This window comes from Pseudophryne corroboree, chromosome 9 (assembly GCF_028390025.1).
Source record: "Pseudophryne corroboree isolate aPseCor3 chromosome 9, aPseCor3.hap2, whole genome shotgun sequence".
Taxonomy (NCBI): domain Eukaryota; kingdom Metazoa; phylum Chordata; class Amphibia; order Anura; family Myobatrachidae; genus Pseudophryne; species Pseudophryne corroboree.
The window spans coordinates 120,307,419-120,327,615 of record NC_086452.1 but is presented as its reverse complement, the minus strand read 5'-3'; the positions used below and the strand labels follow the sequence as shown (position 1 = coordinate 120,327,615).

The window sequence follows — 20,197 nt, the reverse complement described above, 5'->3', positions numbered from 1 at the left end:
CGAACGCATGTTTAGCAGAGCTGTACGAACAGATCTTGTGCAGTCTCTGAGTAGCCCAGGACATACTCTGCCGCTGCGAACACTTCAGCCTGTCCGGGACCGGAATTGACGTCAGGAACCCTCCATGCAAACGCATAGACATGCCTGCGTTTTTCCAACCACTCCCTGAAAACGGTCAGTTATCACCCACAAACGGCTTCTTCCTGTCAATCTCCTTGCCATCGCCCGTGCGAATGGATTCTTCTTACAAACCCATCGCTGAGCGGCGATCCGCTTTGTACCTGTGCGATGCGCCTGCGCATTGCGGTGCATACGCATGCGCAGTTCTGACCTGATCGCAGCGCTGCAAAAAATGCTAGCAAGCGATCAGGTCTGAATTACCCCCAATATACCATACACTAAAGTTTCTGTTCTTCAAGCATTCTAGATTTATAATTGTAATTTAGAGATTATTAATTACCTTGAAAAATAATTTTGCGCTAGTACTAAAAAATACTCTGGAGTCTGATATCTAAATAAACCATACACTCTAGGTGTTATACCAAATACGTTTTTTACTTTTCATTGGCATGAATATTCAGTATAAAAATATCACATGAACAACCAGTTATTCATGTGATATTTTTATACTGAATATTCATGCCAATGAAAAATAAAAGAACGTATTTGGTATAACATCTAGAGGGTATGGCTTATTCAGATATCAGACTCAGAGTGGTTTTTAGTACTAGTGCAAAACTTTCAAAATTCTTTTTAAGTTTGTTATATACAGGCTAAATAGCCAGTATATAAAGTATATGTTCACAAGCATGTAGGAGGGTAATATTATGCTGCTTGATCTATTGTTATATTATTGGCTAATTCTTGTAAATAATAGCACCCGGCATATCTCTTTCTATTATTAATTACCTTGTCTAGATATCTACATTACATTGCTTTGCTCCAACTATTCCTCGACCGATACACTGGAGCTGATGCAGAGATGGAGGCATTTTGCATAAAAATGTACTTGCATAATAAACTCCCAAAAAAGACATTTTGCACAGTATCCAGATATGTAAGATGCCGTGTGTTACTACAGGAGAGAACAGTAGTACATCGTACTTAACCTACTTTTTAAATATCTCCTTCGGGAGATCATGGAAAGGACATCCAGCTTGGTGATGTGTGTGGGTGGGGAAGTATAGTACAGTACAGTCAGGCATGCCATCAAGAGGGGGGGGCAGTAATTCCAGGCCCGGACAGAGATGAGGCCTTGATTGCAGCTCCTGATTGGCTACCAGTCCTGCGAACTCCGATTGGCTCGCGTACGGTTCCGTTGCTGCCTGCCGATATGCAGCTGACCCGGAATCTGATCCACACTGCTGCCAACCTGGCTAAGGGGTAAGCTTTGGGGGATGCAGGGGAAGCGGGAGCAGAAGATGGAGGTAGTTGTGTGTGTCTGTCTATGGGACTGTGTGCCGAGTGTGTGTGTCTATGGGGCAGTCTATAGTGGCTATGGGGCAGTGTATGTGTCTATGGGACAGTCTATAGTGGCTATGGGGCAGTGTGTGTGGTGGGGGGGCCTGTCTAATTTGTCAGTCCTGGGACCCAACATTTTTGAAGCCGCAATTTGTCATCACATCACTGGTAAAATGGTCTGGCTTACTCTACAGGGTTCATGGTAGAGCTGCGCAAAAATTCAGAAGTTTCCTGTACACATACTGCGAGATTATACAGCTATAAGTATATATGCCAGGTTGACACCTGTAGAAAACAGCATTTTATGCACTTAGACGATAACATTAGTAGTAAATGCTAAAGGTACAGTACACAATTTGTACACAGTATATTATTTAATAAAACGTCATATAGATAAGACAGTCTGTATGTCTCTAGACATTGCTATTAATTAATAAGTTGCATTTACAATGTAAAAACGAGATTTATGGTAGATTTACCATTGTTAAATCTCTTTCTGGGAGGTACACTGGATTACACAGGGAATAAAATCGGGGGTGTAGAGTTGGATCTCGATCCGAGGCACCAACAGGCTAAAGCTTTGACTGTTCCCAGGATGCACTGCACCGCCTCCTCTATACTGTGTACAAATTGTGTACTGTACCTTTAGCATTTACTACTAATGTTATGGTCTAAGTGCATAAAATACTGTTTTCGCCTCCAGGCACTGAAGCTCAGTTTTGTTAACCAGTCCAATGCAGTAGAAGGTAAGAGAGATGGTAGATGTTAGTCACATAGAACCACATTCTCACGACAGGAGAAGGGACTAGCGGCTAATGCCATACAAACCCAAAGAAGCTAAGTGCGTCAGGGTGGGCGCCCTGTGGAATACAGTGTACCTCGCTGAAAGAGATTTAACAATGGTAAGTCTACCATAAATCTCCTTTTCTGCAGCGGGGTACACTGGTATTCCACATGGAATAACATCAGGGATGTCCTAAAGCAGTTCCTCATGGGAGGGGATGCACTGTAGTGGGCACAAGAACCCGGCGTCCAAAGGAAGCATCCTGGGAGGCAGAAGTATCAAAGGCATAGAACCTAATGAACGTGTTCACAGAGGACCACATAGCCGCCTTGCACAATTGTTATACGGACGCACCACGGTGGGCCGCCCAAGAAGGTCCAACAGACGAGTAGAATGGGCCTTGATAGCAGCAGGAGCTGGGAGCCCAGCCTGTGCATAAGCTTGCGCAATCACCATTCTAATCCATCTGGCCAAGGTCGGCTTATTCGCAGGCCAGCCACGTTTGTGAAAACCAAAAAGTACAAAAAGGGAATCTGACCTCCTGATAGAGGCAGTCCTTTCCACATATATACGGAGAGCCCGTACCACATCAAAATATCGCTCTTTGAAGGACAAACCAGAAGAGATGAAGGCCGGAACCACAATGTCCTGGTTAAGGTGAAAAGATGATACCACCTGTCATGTTTAAATACCGAAAGGAGGATCACAAATTATATGTGATCTAAGGTGTTGTGATTACCTGCAGGAATAATCACCAATAATGTTTTCAAGTGACTATATATACATACTTTTGTATTCTTTCAGCTTAGATGTGACAAAATGGCTGACAGGCAATGTCCTGCATTTAACCTCCATACAATCAGGCTGGGGGAGATCTGCAGACCATAAGGTTTGAGATGACATGTGCAATGACCAGACCAGAGGTTATAAATACTGATAAGAGGGAGAATTGTATATTGTCCAAAATATAAATTATCTGTGGTCTGGGATCCTGACATGACCATTGTAAAAAGGGATTGCATTTCTACATCAAAAGCAGATATTTCCAAGCTCTGGACATTGAGGTCTGATAAGACCAATTGGATTGTTATGTCAACAAGGGGGGCTCTGTAAACAGACCAGGGAAGGGTGACCAAATGTCCTGATGGGGATGCAGGAGTCCTATTTCCTGGCTAATGTCATAAACCTCTAAAACTTCATATCCACAACTCCAGGCTTAGGAAGGTGTGACCCCCCCAGGGCCCAGACCTCACACTCTTTGAGATTCCTACAGTATGCCTTTGGGCTACACCCCTTGCCTGTTGCCAAGCACCAAGTATGTAAAACTGGTGTATGTGTAGTGTCCAGCAGGGAAGTAGTTAAAAATCTCAAGGGAGGAGGCCTGCTGGAGCTGAAGACTATATCTGTATCCCTCATGGGGACAGAAAGAGTGATCTCTTGGGGACTCAACAATACGTTGGAGATGACCTGAGTTATTCTGTGAATTCCCCCCACAACAGAAACAACTAAATTAGTTTGGGTAAGTGAATTAGGGTTTCTGCAGTTTTCATTACTTTTCATTTATTGAGATTGCTGTATTCTGTGTGTGTTATTAAAATATTCTTAATAATCTTTGTAACCTTTTTGTAACTAAAGCTCTGAAGTATTCTTGAAATTAAAATTCTAATTTTAGTTCTGATTCTGTGATTCTTATGACCTCAGGGCCCATGTGGCTCACGTCTACCTACTTTTCTATGTATTGCAGTGTGTGTGTGACAGGTAGAAGCAAAGGCTACCTTGCGTTTATACGTGAATTTCCTCATGCTGGTGGCAGCTGAAGTATTTAAGTAATCCCGTGTGTCAAAAGCGATCCCCACGCCGCATGTGGCAATTATCAAATTGGCATATTTGTGGAATTGTCTGGCAGCGTCGTGACACCACCTTAGGCAAATAACCTGGGCGAGTTCGAAGAACTGCCTAGTCACGGTGAAAAATCAGAAAGGGTGGACGACAGGACAAAGTGCCTATGTCCAACACCCATATAGCAGAGGCAATAGCCAACAGAAAAACGACCTTAAGCATAAGGCATTTAAGGTCCACAGACTCAAGAGGTTCAAATGGAGACTCTTGTAGGGCATTCAGAACAGCAGTAAATGGTGGCAAACTGCTCTAATCAAGCTGGTAACAATCCTCAGGTGCTGCGGGAGGGGGTTACTCTAGACAAGAAAAACAAAAGGGATTTTTCCTACGCACTCTGCTGGCTGTTAGTAAGAAGAACTATATACTATGTAATAATAGAAAATGTAGAGCTCTTCGTTACATATGTTTTGCAAAAGATATGATAAGCCTCCAGGCCACTTCACGGCTGCTCTATTACTGGAGGTCCCTAACTAAGCATAAGTCCAGGGCTTGGACCCCACAAAGTCGGCTACCTTGGGGCAGCGCGCCATATTATTTATTTAGCACTTATGTAACACTCCTATTTTTTCACTAATTTTACTCTTTTGAGTATTTTATTAACACCCTTATTTCTGTAGCACTTTCTAACCCATAGCTTCTGCTTCTTTCTTAACACATATTAACACTTTAGTATTTCAATGGTGTGCTGCCCTAGGGTGGTCGGGCCTGAGCCGACTTTGTGGGGTCCAAGCCCTGGACTTATGCTTAGTTAGGGACCTCCAGTAATAGAGCAGCTGTGAAGTGGCCTGGAGGCTTATCATATCTTTTGCAAAACATATGTAACGAAGAGCTCTACATTTTCTATTATTACATAGTATACAGTTCTTCTTACTAACAGCCAGCAGAGTGCATGGGAAAAATCCCTTTTGTTTTTCTTGTCTAGGGCATTCAGAACAGACAGATCCCATGCAGCCACAGGAGGGACATAGGGAGGCTGAATGCATAAAACACCCTGAGTGAAAGTGTGAACGTTAGGAAGAGATGCAATTTTTCTCTGAAACCACACTGACAAGGCAGATATATGGACCTTGAGGGAGGCCAGACGAAGGCCCAAGTCTAGGCCTTTTTGTAGGAAAGCCAAAAGCATGGATGTTCTGAAAGTATATGCATCATAATTCTTAGCAGCACACCAGGTGAAGTAAGAATTCCAGACCCTGTAATAAATCCGAGCCGAAGCTGGTTTACGGGCTTTCAACATAGTTTGAATGACCGCCTCAGAACATCCTTTTGCTCTCAGGAGTGATGCATCAAAGCCAGTCTGGCCAGGTCCGGGTAGACACAAGGGCCCTGAACGAGGAGGTCTGGGCATTGAGGAAGTAGAAGAGGACGCTCTATCGACAGACCCTGCAGGTCTGAGAACCAATGTCGTCTGGGCCACGCTGGAGCGACTAGAAGAAGTATTCCTCCTTCTTGCTTGAACTTATTACCCTGGGCAGGAGGGACACTTGAGGGAACACGTAAGGCAGGCAAAAGTTCCATGGAATTGCCAGTGCATCCACAAACGCTGTTTGAGGATCCCTTGTCCTTCCTCTGAAGACCAGAACCTTGTGATTGTGTCGAGATACCATCAGGTCTACATCTGGTAGGCCCCACTTATCCACTGGGAGTTGAAAGACTTCTGGATGAAGACTCCACTCTCCAGCGTGTATGTCCTGACGACTGAGGAAGTCCGCTTCCCAGTTGAGGACTCCAGGAATGAACACTGCCGATATTGCTGGCAGATGGCGTTCCACCCATTGAAGGATTTTTCACACTTCCAACAGGCCTGTTCTGTATCAGAGGCAGGGCAAGTGTCAGCGCATTAAACACTGGCCGCAGTTCCAGAATGTTTATTGGGAGGAGAGATTCCTCCTTGGTCCATCGACCCTGGAGTGAGTATTGCTCCAACACAGCACCCCAACCCCGCAGATTGTTGTCCGTTGTCAGTAGGACCCAGATGGAGATCCAGAAGGGACGGCCCCTGCTTAACTGTCGGTTCTGTAGCCACCAGCTCAGTGACCGACGCACATCCGGATTTAAGGAAATCCTCTGAGACCTGATTCAATGGGGCAATCCGTCCCACCTGGCAAGGATTAACCTTTGCAGAGGGCGGGAATGAAATTGAGCGTACTCTACCATGTTGAAAGCGGACATCATGAGACCTGGTACTTGCATCGCCAAGTGTATCGACACTCTCAAGCGAGAGAGGAAGTATCTGATCTTGTCCTGAAGTTTCAGGACCTTCTCCGGAGACAGAAATAGTCTTTAGCTGTGTGTGTCCAGCAGTGCCCCAAGGTGCACCATGCTCCAAGCAGGTACCAGCGAGGACTTCTTCCAATTGATGAGCCACCCATGGACTTGTAGGAATTGGACCGACATCTCCAGTTGACCGAGGAGGACATCTTGGGAGTTTGCCAGAATCAGCAAGTCTTCCAGATATGGCAGGATTCTGATTCCCTGACGGCGGAGGAAAGCCGTCATCACAACCATTACCTTGGTGAAAATCCTAGGTGCCATGGCCAGTCCAAACGGCAGAGGCTGGAATTGAAAATGAAGGTTGCCAATAGCAAACTGCAGATATTGCTGATGCGAAATGGCAATAGGTATGTGCAGGTTAGCATCCTGTATGTCCCGGGATACCATATAGTCCTCGGGTTCCACGTCCAGCACAATAGAGCGCAGGTTTTCCATACGGAATTTGGACACTCTCACAAACTTGTTCAATGATTTGAGGTTGAGGATAGGCCGGAAAGACCCATTTGGTCTCGGAACTAGAAAAAGGGTCGAATAGTAGCCCCAGCCTCCCTGGGGCAGAGGTACTGGCACTACTACTTCTGCTTCCAGGAAGGATTAGGTGTAGAGCTTGCACTTTCAATGGATCCAAGGTGATAACTGTTGAACAGAACTGGCGAGGGGGACATCTCTTGAAAGAGATTGCGTACCCGTGAGAGAGAGACAACTCTCTGCACCCAGGTGTCTGAAGTGGTCTTTAACCAGGCCTGGGCGAATCGCATAAGTCGTCCTCCCACCCTGGGGTCCCCCAGGGGGAGGCCCGCCCTGTCATGCAGCAGGCTTTTCTTGTTTGGAAGCAGGCTGACGGGCGGCCCAGGATTGTTTAGATTTGGGCTTAGTGGTTCTGGAAGTATGAGCCTGTCTTGAGTACGCCTGTCCTTTTGCTTTACCTGGAGGTCGAAAGGAACGAAAAGTTATACTCTTAGCCTTATGAGCAGAAGGATTAGTACTTGGGAGAAATGCAGTTTTGGCTGTCGCCAAGTCAGTCACAATCTTGTTCAGATCCTTCCCAAATAGTATGTCTTCCTTAAAGGGAAGCACCTCCAAGGTATTTTTAGAGTCCAGGTCCACTTTCCAGGACCTCAACCACAGAATCCGGTGAGCCAGGGTAGACGTAGTAGATTCCTTGGCCGCCATGACCCCTGCATCAGAGGCTGCCTCCTGAATATAGTGAGAGGCTGTGGTAATATACAACAGATATTGTCTGGCAGTGTCAGAAAAATCCTGAGGTAGCTCATCCTCTATTGCCTGAACCCATGCTTCAATTCCTTTTGCCGCCCAAGAGGCAGCCATAGTGGGTCTATGTACAGCACTGGTAAGAGTATAAATAGACTTCAGGCATCCCTCCACACGCTTATCCGTCAGTTCCTTCAGTGAGGTGACCGTTGTGACAGGCAGAGTAGATGATATCACAAGACGGGCGACATGAGAGTCCACCGGCGGTGGAGTTTCCCACTTGCTACTCAACTCCGCAGGGATAAAATATCGAGCTAGCATCTCTTTAGACAGGGAAAACTTATTTCCTGGAGATGACCAGGATTCCTGACGTATGTCAATTAAAAGGTCAGCATGTGGTAAAACTACTTTAGCAACCTTCTGACGTTTGAACTTATCAGGTTTCTTAGACGTAGCAGGGGGCTCAATGTCATCACCAATTTGGAGAATCAGCTTGATAGCCTCCACAAGGTCAGAAACATCAACCTGGGTTGTAGATTCCTCATCAGAAGCAACTGTATCAGTGTCTGATGGATCAGTATATTCCCCATCCTCATCGGAAGAATTATCCGAAATATTAGTGGATTGTGAGGAAGAAATGGCCCGCTTAGATGACTTCTTGGCTCCAGAAGGGCGTGGGGTAGATGTTTGTCTAACCAAAGACTGATTCAATTGCTGAAACTGGGTAGACAGAGTATCCGCCCATGGCGGATTAACTACAGGGATAATATGTGGCTGTAATGGCACAGGAGGTCCCACAGGGGGCGTAAGACGTGTTACAAGCGTAGTCAGCATATTTGAAAACGCTGCCCAAGGTGGGTCCTGATTGGCCAAAGGTGCCGCAAGCGGACTGGGAGATGGATGACACCCAGCGCCTGAACCAGCAGCTAACACTTTCCCCACTGGTGGCGACAGCGCTGCATGATGCATGAGCGTCCGCGGATGTCCCGCCCTGTGTAGCAGACATTATATGGGATGTAGCCTTAGGGCGTTACAGTACAATATAGTCAGACAAACACAATACAAGCAAATAATCCCCTGTGTTATGTGACCGTAAACACAGAGCACAAACAGAGGATTTAAGCGGTGTGGGGTGACCGAAAAACACAGTGAGAAATACAAAACAGTATACCCTGTGTAGCACTATATATTATATGAGACCCTGACACACCTAGCTCCCAGGGTACAGAATATAGTGATAGCAAAACCTGTTATACACAAGAATGGAATCCACACAGCAGCTACAGGCACACTCAGTCACAGGTACAATGCAAGAATGATTATATATAAACACTAAAACTGCACTGGACTAGTAAATTACATATAGATATGTATGTATACAGATATAACAATGCACAGTAAACACTGAATGTATACCACAGAATACTTGTACTAAATATTCAGATAGCAATACACTTGTTCTTAACTAACACTGTCTAAAATGACATGTAGAATACTTAAGTGTCTGTAAATGCACAGCGCTGATGATACAGGTGGATTTACAGAGGAGACAGTGCCCAGCAGTCCCGGAGATCAGCCCAGCTATGTAATGGCGCCAAAATCTCTGTCAGGGAGTGAGGGAGAGAGAACTGAAGCTACAGGGCGGGAACACCAGCAGTAGATGGCGCCTGAAGCTGGGGGCTACAGATCAGTGCCTTATCCCCTATGCTGGAGTTCACCACCGGGTACTGTGGAGCATTTTATAAATGGATTTTAGTGAATCCGACCTGTGCTCCTTGCCCTGATGGATATAGTGGAGTCCCTGTGCGGCACAGTGTCCATGACAGCGGTGCAGTCCATCTCCTGGGACCGCGACCGGATTGCGATTTACCGGCGGGTCCCACCTGGGGGACTCTCTTATCGCCTTCTTTTAGTGCAACCATGCGATCCTGGATAGCGGCAGCAGTGGTGTGCCTGAAAACCGGTGTGTCTCTGCTGCAAGTACCCGGGAACCCGGCCGCAGGAGCAGGCCCGGCGCTACCCGCTCAGCAAAGGGATGCAAAGCAGGTAGGCGCCTGATTGGAGAGGCGCCTTCCTGCTCTGCATCCCTGTGCTGCGCTGCCCTGAGCCTGGCCTGTCCCCTTGCTGCTGCCGCCTGCAAATGCAAACTGACAGGCAGCAGCGCCGTCCGTTTAAAGCCCTCCCTCCTTCCCTACAGAGGCATGATGATCGGACAGAGGCAGGATGAGCGGATGGAAGGTGGGCGGAGCTACATGGACTTAAGGGCGCGGGTTACACGAACGAAAAGGGGCGGGGCTAAACGGGATCCCCAAGCTGAGGCAGATCCCTTGCAGCCAACCAGACTGATACTGTAAGTGGATGGAAAAAAGGTGAGAGAAAATGTGTGTATGTACTGTCTGTGTATATGTGTGTGTGTATGTATGTATATGTGTATGTATGTATATGTGTGTGTATGTACTGTGTGTATGTACTGTATGTAGGTATATGTGTGTATGTATATGTATGTATGTATGTATGTATGTATGTATGTGTGTATGTATGTATATGTGTTTGTGTGTGTATAAGTTTCACTTCTGCAGGCATTAAGGGTAGATGGCAGAGGTGGAACTTTCGCCATCACATTTTCACAGCACTTGGGGGGCCTTCAACCAGCGGATCAGTCAGCAGGACTAATAACGGTGTGCTGCTGCTAGCCATGGGCTACAAGGAGAAAGGTGGTCTCCTCCCCTCCCTGACCTGTCCCTCCTGTCACCAGGCCCGGCGTAACACGCTCAGAGAAGGGATGCAAAGCACGGAGCACTGGGCTGGAGAGGCGCTCTCCCTGCTCTGTATCCCTGCTGCTGTGCGCTTGTCACACTGTAGCGTCCTGGTGTCTGCTACCTTACTCCCTCTTCTCGTTGCGTCTCCGGCAACGAGAAGCGGCTCTTCTTCTCAGGTCCACACGGCTCTCTTCTCTGGTGAGGTCACAGTCTCCCTCCCCTCTCCTCCCCACCTCTTAATTGTTCAGCACCGCACTGCCCCTGTGTCCTCCTGTGGACGGTATGTATAATGTATGTATAATTATGTATAATGTATATGTAATGTATGTATAATTATTTATAATGTATGTGTAATGTATGTATGGAAGTTTTTTGTTTTTATTTTACTAATAGCAGTGTGCAGACCATAGGCATCATGGCACCCCCCACTCACAAGCTTGCCGCCGGTTAATGTGCCCCCCATGCTGCCGATTAATGTCGCCCTTGAGGCGCCCGGTCACGTCTCGTTCGTGTGCCATGCAGTGTCTCCATGCTTCTCCTGTCGACTCCCCGGTATGAGGCTCCTGGAGCACAGGACAGCTGCTCTGTTGATGGGACTTGTGAAGAGACGGAGGAGCAGGACACGGCGGGAGCTCTAGTCACACTTGCTCTGGCTATCTGTCTTAGCGCCGCGGCTCCTGTGTGAGGCTGCTGCCACTGTCCACAGAGGGAACAACGGCGGCCGGGACCCGGGAGCTGTGGGGAGCAGGTGACATTCTTGTTGAACTTAGCGAGCGAGAGCGAGTACCTTTCACTACCATCCCCCTGCTCCGCACCACTGCTCCCATCCTGCCCCTCCTGCTCCGCACAACTGCTCCCATCCTGCCCCCCTGCTCTGCACCACTGCTCCCATCCTGCCCCTCCTGCTCCGCACCACTGCTCCCATCCTGCTCCGCACCACTGCTCCCATCTTGCCCCCTCCTGCTCCACACCACTGCTCCCATCCTGTCCCCTCCTGCTCCCATCCTGTCCCCTCACCACTGATCTTATCCTGCCTCCTCCTGATTGGCTGCAGGTCCACGGCGGATTTGAAACAGTGGCGCTGTGGTCATAGGAGCCGCAGTGCCGCCAACCACAGCTTCCTCCTCCTTGCACCGCCACCGCCCTCTGCCTCCTCCTCTGCTACACCGCTGCCACCCTGCCGCCGCCCTCAGTCCTTCTCTGCACTTCCGCACCATGCCGACCACAGCCTCCTAATACACCGCACTGCAGACCACAGCATCCTCAGCACCGCTGCTGCTAAATAGGTGATCTTACCCTGCTGCCTTTCTCTCTCCCTAGTCCCTATTGTATGCCCTTGCTATCCCTCTCTCTGTCACTCTCCCTGTCCCTATGTCCCTGCTGTCACTTTCCCTCTCATGTCCCTATGTCCCTGCTGTCACTTTCCCTCTCATGTCCCTATGTCCCTGCTGTCACTTTCCCTCCCTCTCTCCCTGTCCCTTCTGTCACTCTCCCTGAATTTTGTCTCCATGTGGCATAATTTGAATTTCGGCTCATTCTGTGTCCTATAATGTAAATTTTGGCTCATTCTGTGTGCTATAATAAGAATTTCGGCTCATACCGTGTGCTATAATGTGAATTTCGGCTCAGTCTATGTGCTATTATTTGAATTTCGGCTACCGTGTGGTATACAGGGATTTTGGCTCATTCTGTGTGCTATAATGTGAATTTCGGCTCATACCGTGTGGTATAATGTGAATTTCGGGTCCTACCGTGTGCTATAATGTGAATTTCGGCTCATTCTGTGTGCTATAATGTGAATTTTGGCTCATTCTGTGTGCTATAATGTGAATTTCGTCTCATACCGTGTGGTATAATGTGAATTTCGGCTCATTCTATGTGCGGTGAAATGTGAATAAGATTGTGCTACTGTGTGACATAATTTGAATTGGGGGTACTGTTGTATGGTCACACCCCGTGGAAAACCATAATCCTTTTTTGCGTCCTTCGGCGCACACTCTCATTTTATTAACTACAGTATGAGAGGGAGGGCGCAAATTTATAGCTTGCAGGGGGGCGCCGAACACCCTAGCACCGGCCCTACGCAGGAGTATGCAGCTCCACTGAGGGAGGTGATGGAGCTGCAGTACAGCATGTCATAAAGGCATAGAAAGTGCTGCGGCCCTTGAAGTCTTCTAAAAAGCTCTTTTCGGGGCTGCCTAGCGCAGCCCCACCTGTTAGTGATTTGCACTGCAGGCACCAACTTACAAACTGAGCTCCAGTGCCTGGAGGCGGGGCTATAGAGAAGGTGGTGCAGTGCATCCTGGGAACAGTCAAAGCTTTAGCCTGTTGGTACCTCGGATCAAGATCCAACTCTGCACCCCCGATGTTATTCCCTGTGGAATACCAGTGTACCCCGCTGCAGAAATACAATTAAATACAGATGTCAGTGCCACATCTATAATGAGCCAAGGTTGTGCAGTGTACATGGACCCATGTGCTTATGGGGGCCGCACACCATGCATCCAGGAGAGACCCATACTTGCGCTGTCTGGACGGAAATCTTACCGCCAATCATGTAACTGTAATGATAGCAATTGCAAAACACAGAGCAAAGACTCAGGAACTATGCCAGAGCCAATGCTCTATGCTGCTCAAGTGCTATCTTTAAGATTACATGACTCCCGGAAAGACGGGTGCGGTGCTACAGCAGTTATAGGGGGTGTACCCGCAAATTTTAAGTTACTCCCAACACAGGTACCGAGGGGTCGGGAGCTGCAGTGATGGGGCCTGATACACACAGCTCCCTCATCTTGTGAAATACCCTTGACAGACATATAAAAGTACAAAGTTCACAGAAATATAAACATACCCTTTCCCCTTTAAAAAAAATCAAATGAGAATCTGCTTACCTGCCACAGACCGAATGCAAATGTCAAATAAATAATGTTAATAGATTGCAGAAACCACAGTAATAATAATGTCTTCAGTAAATCAAAAGCAGCTGCCAATCGTCTTCTTCAGTGCGTATTTTGCATGAAGGTCGAGCACATGCGCATGCATCTAAAGAGTGCAGAGAGATGAGCCGTGGGCTGACCAGCTGCCCAAGGAGCACTGGCCCATACCTCCCAACTTTTGAAGCCATAAATGTGAGACTTTGCACGCTCCATGCCTGAAAAGGGGGTGTGGCCTCACTGCACAACCCCCATTATTGTCATTTTGGGGGCATGCCGTGCATCCCCAAGCAGCTTGGCAGCCCACTGCTCACCTCCCTGCACTGTTAGATGTTGTGCATAGCATCTATTCACTGGACACTGCAGCCCGTGGGTGGGGATGTGCCATAAATCTGCACCCACCCACTTGAGGCACCATCTGCATTTTGCTGGGGCCACACCCCTTTTCAGACACACAAGTGTCCCAGTTTGGCCACATCAACAGTTGGGAGGTATGGTAAAGCTACATCCAGGTCACCCAGAAAATGGGGCTGACATGTCCCCGTTTCCTGGAACACTCCCCGTATCTGCTCCCCTAACAATCATACTGTACCTTTTGGAACACTGTGACCGATGCTACAGAAACAGATCTTCACATGCGCAGTGTGGCTCCTAAGCATGCCCAGATCTGCTAACATTGCAGATATACAGAAATATCACATTTACATAAATGTCTGAATCAGGCCCTGTAGTAGTAGACACATGTTGAGCATGTCTGTTAGTATGACATTATCACCAAGCAACAGTATTTATTTGCCTGTGTCCTGGTATTGGAACTGTCTGAATAATAGGTTTATAGAATAAAAAAAAAGACTTCCAAACCTTTATTATCACCGGACCCTGGTATGAGAGGGAGGGGGCCTAGAACAGGGGAATGGCCAGTTCTGCTAGGGAAAACATTCACTGTGAACGTTGTCAGTGCCACTGAGGATGGGGGGTGGGGTAGTTAGTACTTGATGGTTAGCTTACATTTAGAAAAGAAGCAGGGTCGAAAGGCCTCTCCTCCTGACTGCTGACAGCCACGGTAAGCACACTGCAGCAAGGAATGACGTATGCAAGGTACATGAATGGGAGGAAATGATAGTCCAGAGTTTTATTTTTGTTGCAGAAATTTTCTGATGTGTTTTATTTTTCTGCTTTCAGTAAACAAAATAACATAGCAATTCTAATTTCAACTAATAAATAACACAATGGCCCTGATTCAAAATAGTATGCAAACCCAAGGGTTGGTTACGGGAGACCAACGCTTAGAATGCTGGTGGTCACATGGCCGACAATGGCATCCCAACGCTTAGAATCCTGAGACCTGGTGGGTAATTATACTCTCACTCCCAACTCTAACCCTCCCTTCCCGCAGCCTAACATTAACCCTCCCCCTAGTGCCAATCCCTACCCCCCCTTCCCGCTGCCTAACCCTAACCCCTCCCATAATGCCTAACCCCTCCCATGGTGACTAACCCTCCCCCTAGTGCCTAACGCTAACCCTCCCTGGCAGACTTACATTTGGGATATGGGCTATCAGGATTCTGGCGTCAGTGTTATGACAGGTTTTCAGGATTCCGTCGCCAGTCTTGTGCCTTTCGGCATTCTTAACGTTGGCATGCTGACTACATCCCAGACCCAATGGTTTGCTTACTACTCCAATGGCGGGTGAACATTGTTGCTTGCAGTGTCCACAAGCCGCAGCAAGATAGACAGGCTGTGGCCGTTCGGGTGCAGTCAGGGCGGTGACAGGAACAGTTTTACAAAACAGGGGGCGTGTAAGCATCTCGAGGCCAGAGTCTGTGTCTTCCGATACAGATTTCCTGCTGAGCCGAAGATTAAATATATAGAAAATTGAAGTTGCAATTTGCATTGTGTCAAGTGTTTTACTTGAATATTGTGCTGTAGAAGGGTATGCGGTCAAGATCCCTGTAGAAGACATGGCATGATAGCTGTGGTATAGTAAATAGTTTGACCAGTACTGAAACTAGTGAGGATCAGTTATTGGGGGTCATTCCGAGTTGTTCGCTCGTTATTTTTTTTCGCTACGGAGCGATTAGTCGCAAACTGCGCATGCGCAATGTACGCAGCACGCCTGCGCCAAGTAAATTAGCACAAAAGTTTGGTATTTTACTCACGGCGTAACAACGTTTTTTCATCGTTCTGCTGATCGTAGTGTGATTGACAGGAAGTGGGTGTTTCTGGGCGGAAACTGTCCGTTTTCTAGGAGTGTGCGGAAAAATGCAGGCGTTTCAGGGAAAAATGCAGGCGTTTCAGGGAAAAACGCGGGAGTGTCTGGAGAAACGGGGGAGTGGCTGGCCGAATGCTGGGTGTGTGTGTGACGTCAAACCAGGAACGAAACTGACTGAACTGATCGCTATTTGTGAGTAGGTCTCGAGCTACTCAGAAACTGCTAAGAAATTTCTATTTGCAATTCTGCTAATCTTTCGTTCGCAATTCTGCTAAGCTAAGATACACTCCCAGAGGGCGGCGGCTTAGCATGTGCAATGCTGCTAAAAGCAGCTAGCGAGCGAACAACTCGGAATCACCCCCATTATGTGGTACATATATCAAGCACAATCACTGCATATGCATATATCTTGCAATGTAGTCATTAGGATGGCATCGGGATCCCGGCGGTTGGAATGTCAGCAGTCACAATACCGACAGCAGCATCCCGATGAGCAGAATCCAGACACCTTGTTGGTAAGTGTACGTACAACTCTTACAACAAATATGCTAATGCAGCAGGAGGCGTCTGAAGGAAATAGATGCCCCCTGCATGCATCTGAGTGCTGAGTCCAAAGATGCAGCATCGAATCACCATCGCGTAGAGATGGCTACTGACTCACTGTCTCAACACAGTGACTCGAATCATCAGAAAGTGTGAATGATTCGAGTCACTCCCTGTGTAATGAGTGGAGACAGCTGCAGCTGCAGGCATCGCGTCATTCAGTTGCAATGAACGTAACCCTCGGCCATCTGCGGAAGCTGAAGCTCACACGCTTACTCAGGCTGGGCGTCAGAACTCCTCACATCCCATCCCTAATTTTCAGCTAGAGCTGTGACTTATCCACAAGCCCCAGGAAAGACTGCTAGGTTGAGCAGCTATTAGGGGCCCATAGAAGAGGTAGGGCCAACAATCTGTACATGATAGTACAGCTTTAGAGACTAGAGTACCTGTGATCTACAAATTAAAAGGGATATCTAAGCAAATAACGCTCAAATAAGGGCCATATGACACATGTATTAACTTGTCTGCTTAGAAGACTGAATATACATTAGTGTTAAAGAGTAAACATTCCTATGTTATAATTTATGCAAATCTGACAATGCAATGCAATCAAGGATGCAGGTTTTTCTGGCCGATCTGGAATACAATAATGTGCATATAAATTTAAATTTGCACTTTTATCTATTCATAAAAGCATCACGTGTATTCAGGGCTGGTGCAAGGTTTATAGGCGCCCTAGGCAAAGCTGCAGAACACCGCCCCTGCCTTCCCCGATACCCTACGCCCAGCTGCTCACATACACACTTGACTTTTCAAATTATTATTATATTTATTTTTAGATTAACAACATAAATTATAACAACAATAAATAACATTGTAACAGTAGTAACATTGGCACTTTTTACAGGGCATGTACTGGAAGAAGTGCAACAATAAATAACACTGTAACAGTAATAACATCAACATTTTGTACATGAAATGTACTGGAAGAAGTGCAACAATAAATAACACTGTAACAGTAATAACATTAACATTTTGTACAGGAAATGTACTGGAAGAAGTGCAACAATAAATAACACTGTAACAGTAATAACATTAACATTTTGTACAGGTAATGTACTGGAAGAAGTGCAACAATAAATAACACTGTAACAGTAATAACATTAACATTTTGTACAGGAAATTTACTGGAAGAAGTGCAACAATAAATAACACTATAGTAGTAGCAGCAATAGCATCAACACTTTGTACAGGAAATGTACTGAAAGAAATGCAAAAAAAAAATTAGATTTTTACTTTCCGTGCTTTTAATTTAGCAAATTTAGAGACAAGCTCTTTCAGATCCACTTTTTGTGCGATCTCATGTTCTATTGACAAAAGAGAGAGACCAACAAGTCTTTCTTGCATCATGAAAGATCGAATATATGTTTTGATCAACTTGAGCTTGGAAAAGCTTCTCTCGCCACTGGCCACAGACACAGGGAGGGTCAAAAGGATGCGAAGAGCAATACATGTGTTGGGGACAACATCTATCAGCTAATTTTTACACAAAAAGTTGAATACATCTTGTGGAGATGTACACTCTGGAACTCGCCTTGCAATGCTTTGTAATTCACTGCATAAATCAGAAGCATCAATATCTTTGGAGTCGCCATGTTGTAAATCTTGCTCTAACTTGCAACAATCTTCCATAATTTGCTGTGATGTTCTATTCTGTAAACCGTGAACATTTTAGAGGAAGCCAAACACAGAACTAATTTGATTCATCTGCGTGAATCTTTCTTCAACTGATTGCACAGCTGTATCAAGCACAGCAAAATAAAAGTTCACTTTGAACTTTTCCTTAGGATTCTGAATAGGCGCATCCTCTGCTTCATATATGAACTGCTTCCTCTTTCTACTAATGCGAACAGGATCTACTTCGAACTGTGCTGGTATCCCAAGTGCCTCAGCAAGTTCACCGGCCTCTTCCAGTACTTTCCCAAACCCTTCATCACTCCTGCAGTCTACAAGAAACTTCTATGTTTCGTTCAGTTGTTTAATGGCATTATGTATGTCAAATTCTTTTGTCTGAAGCGGTTTGCTTGTCATATTGACCTCAAACAATAAACCATACCAAACCACTAGAGAAATGACAAACTTGAAATTAGAAATGCCTTTTGCAAGACCTTGTGCCTCTATTCTTGAGGTGTTGCCAGATGCTCCAGTGAGGGTATTGTCATTATAGATTTCAATTAGGGCATCATAAATATCACCAAGCTGAAAGCGAAGAGGCTTCAAGGCATCAATTCGACTTTCCCATCTTGTTTCACTCAATGGCTTAACCGTAAGACTAGGCACATGGCGCATTAGAACATCCCATCGACGTGTGGATGCTGAGAAGTACACATACACATGTTGTACCAGAGCAAAGAAAGATGTGGCCTCCAAACAACACTTTGCAGCATCATTCACAACTAAATTCAAAGAATGTGCACTGCAAGGAACAAACAATGCTCTTGGGTTAATATCCATAATTCTTCATTGCACACCATTTTCCTTCCCTTTCATATTGCTTCCGTTATCATAGCCTTGACCACGTAAATGTGCAACAGGCAATGACATCTCTTCTAGCTGGTGAAGGATAATTTCTGTCATACCAGCACCAGTTGTTTCCTTTAGTGGCAGAAATCCTAAGAAATGTTCTTTAATGCGTACAGGTTCGCAATCATCAGTTAATGAAGCTATGTTCACAAAGCGAAGGATCATGGTCATTTGTTCAACGTGGCTTACATCAGGTGTACAATCAATAATTATAGAAAAATACTTTGCAACTTGAGCAGATTTAAGAATTTCTTCTTTGATAGTGTTGGATAAAAGCTGAATTAGTTCATTCTGTATATCTTTTCCAAGGTAGTGTACATAGGTCTCTTTATCTCTTATTTTACGAATGTGTTAATCCATTACGGGGTCGAACAAAGCAAGATATTCAATACATTTTAGGAAGTTCCCATTTCCAGCTGTGTGCAATTTTTCATTGGTTCCACGGAAGGCCAGATTTTGCATACCAAGAACTCTCACTAAAGCAATCAATCGTTCAAGGATTTGCTGCCAGTACTTTTCTTTTTGTTTAATAATGCGCATATGTTCTTCGTCAATTGTTTTTTTGTTTTTCAATCGTATTTCAACCTCCTTCCAGTTTTGAAAATTGACCAAATGTGCATTACTTCTCTCATGTTGTGACAAAATTGCAGTAATGTTCTTCCAATCTTTGGATCCTTTATCAGAGAGAGATGATGGCGGGTTTGTGTAATTACTAAACAACTTGCAACAGAAGCAAAATACAGAGTCATTTGATATAGAATATTGTAGCCACTGACGGTGCATTAGGTCTCCATTAGGAAGTCTTCTTTTGTAATGATTTGTTAGAAATCTTCTCTTATTGGCATCTTTAGGAAACTTAAACTGCTGAACCTGTTCTGGCCCATGTTCCACCAAAATTTGTCGGAAATTATCATCACACTTTATCCAGGTAGCAGGGTCACTATAGCTGAAGCTGGAGCTACTTTCACTTTGTATCACTTCTTGATCCAGCTGGACTTCACATGGTTCCTCTTCAACATCTTCAGTATGTTCCTCTTCAACATCTTCAGTATGTTCCTCTTCAACATCTTCAGTATGTTCCTCATACTCTTTGTCAGCTTATGAGGCTGTAGACAAAACTGTTGTCTCTTTTTCAGTCTCAGGTTGAATCTTTGAAGTAGAGCTACCTTCATCATCCCGATGTTGTGGCCGAAGATACTTAAGAAATTAACCTTCTTGCTTGCCTTGTTCCTTTTCAGCCCTCCGTTTTCGATACTGTGCACCAGATAATTTATTTTTTCTGTCTGCCATGGTGGAAACTCAACTGAAAAAAAAACACCTTTTTGCTGTAGTGTTTTCATAAAGCTATACATAAATAACTCCAGATCTCTTTGCAAACTAATCAGCTCTTTTGGATTTCAGTGTCATCTGCATATGCATGATACTCAAATATATCTCTCCTCCCCAGATTTGGCATAATCTGTATTGGTCAGCATCACTGAATGCCTTTCTGCCATTTCATCTTGGATGTTATCTCACCCTAAAACTTAGGGGCCCA

General features: G+C 45.7%; 1 pseudogene; it reads right to left on the bottom strand.

Moving 5' to 3' along the window:
• Positions 1-7,222: 7,222 nt before the first annotated feature.
• Positions 7,223-19,950, bottom strand: LOC134958751 (uncharacterized; annotated as a pseudogene).
• Positions 19,951-20,197: the final 247 nt, after the last annotated feature.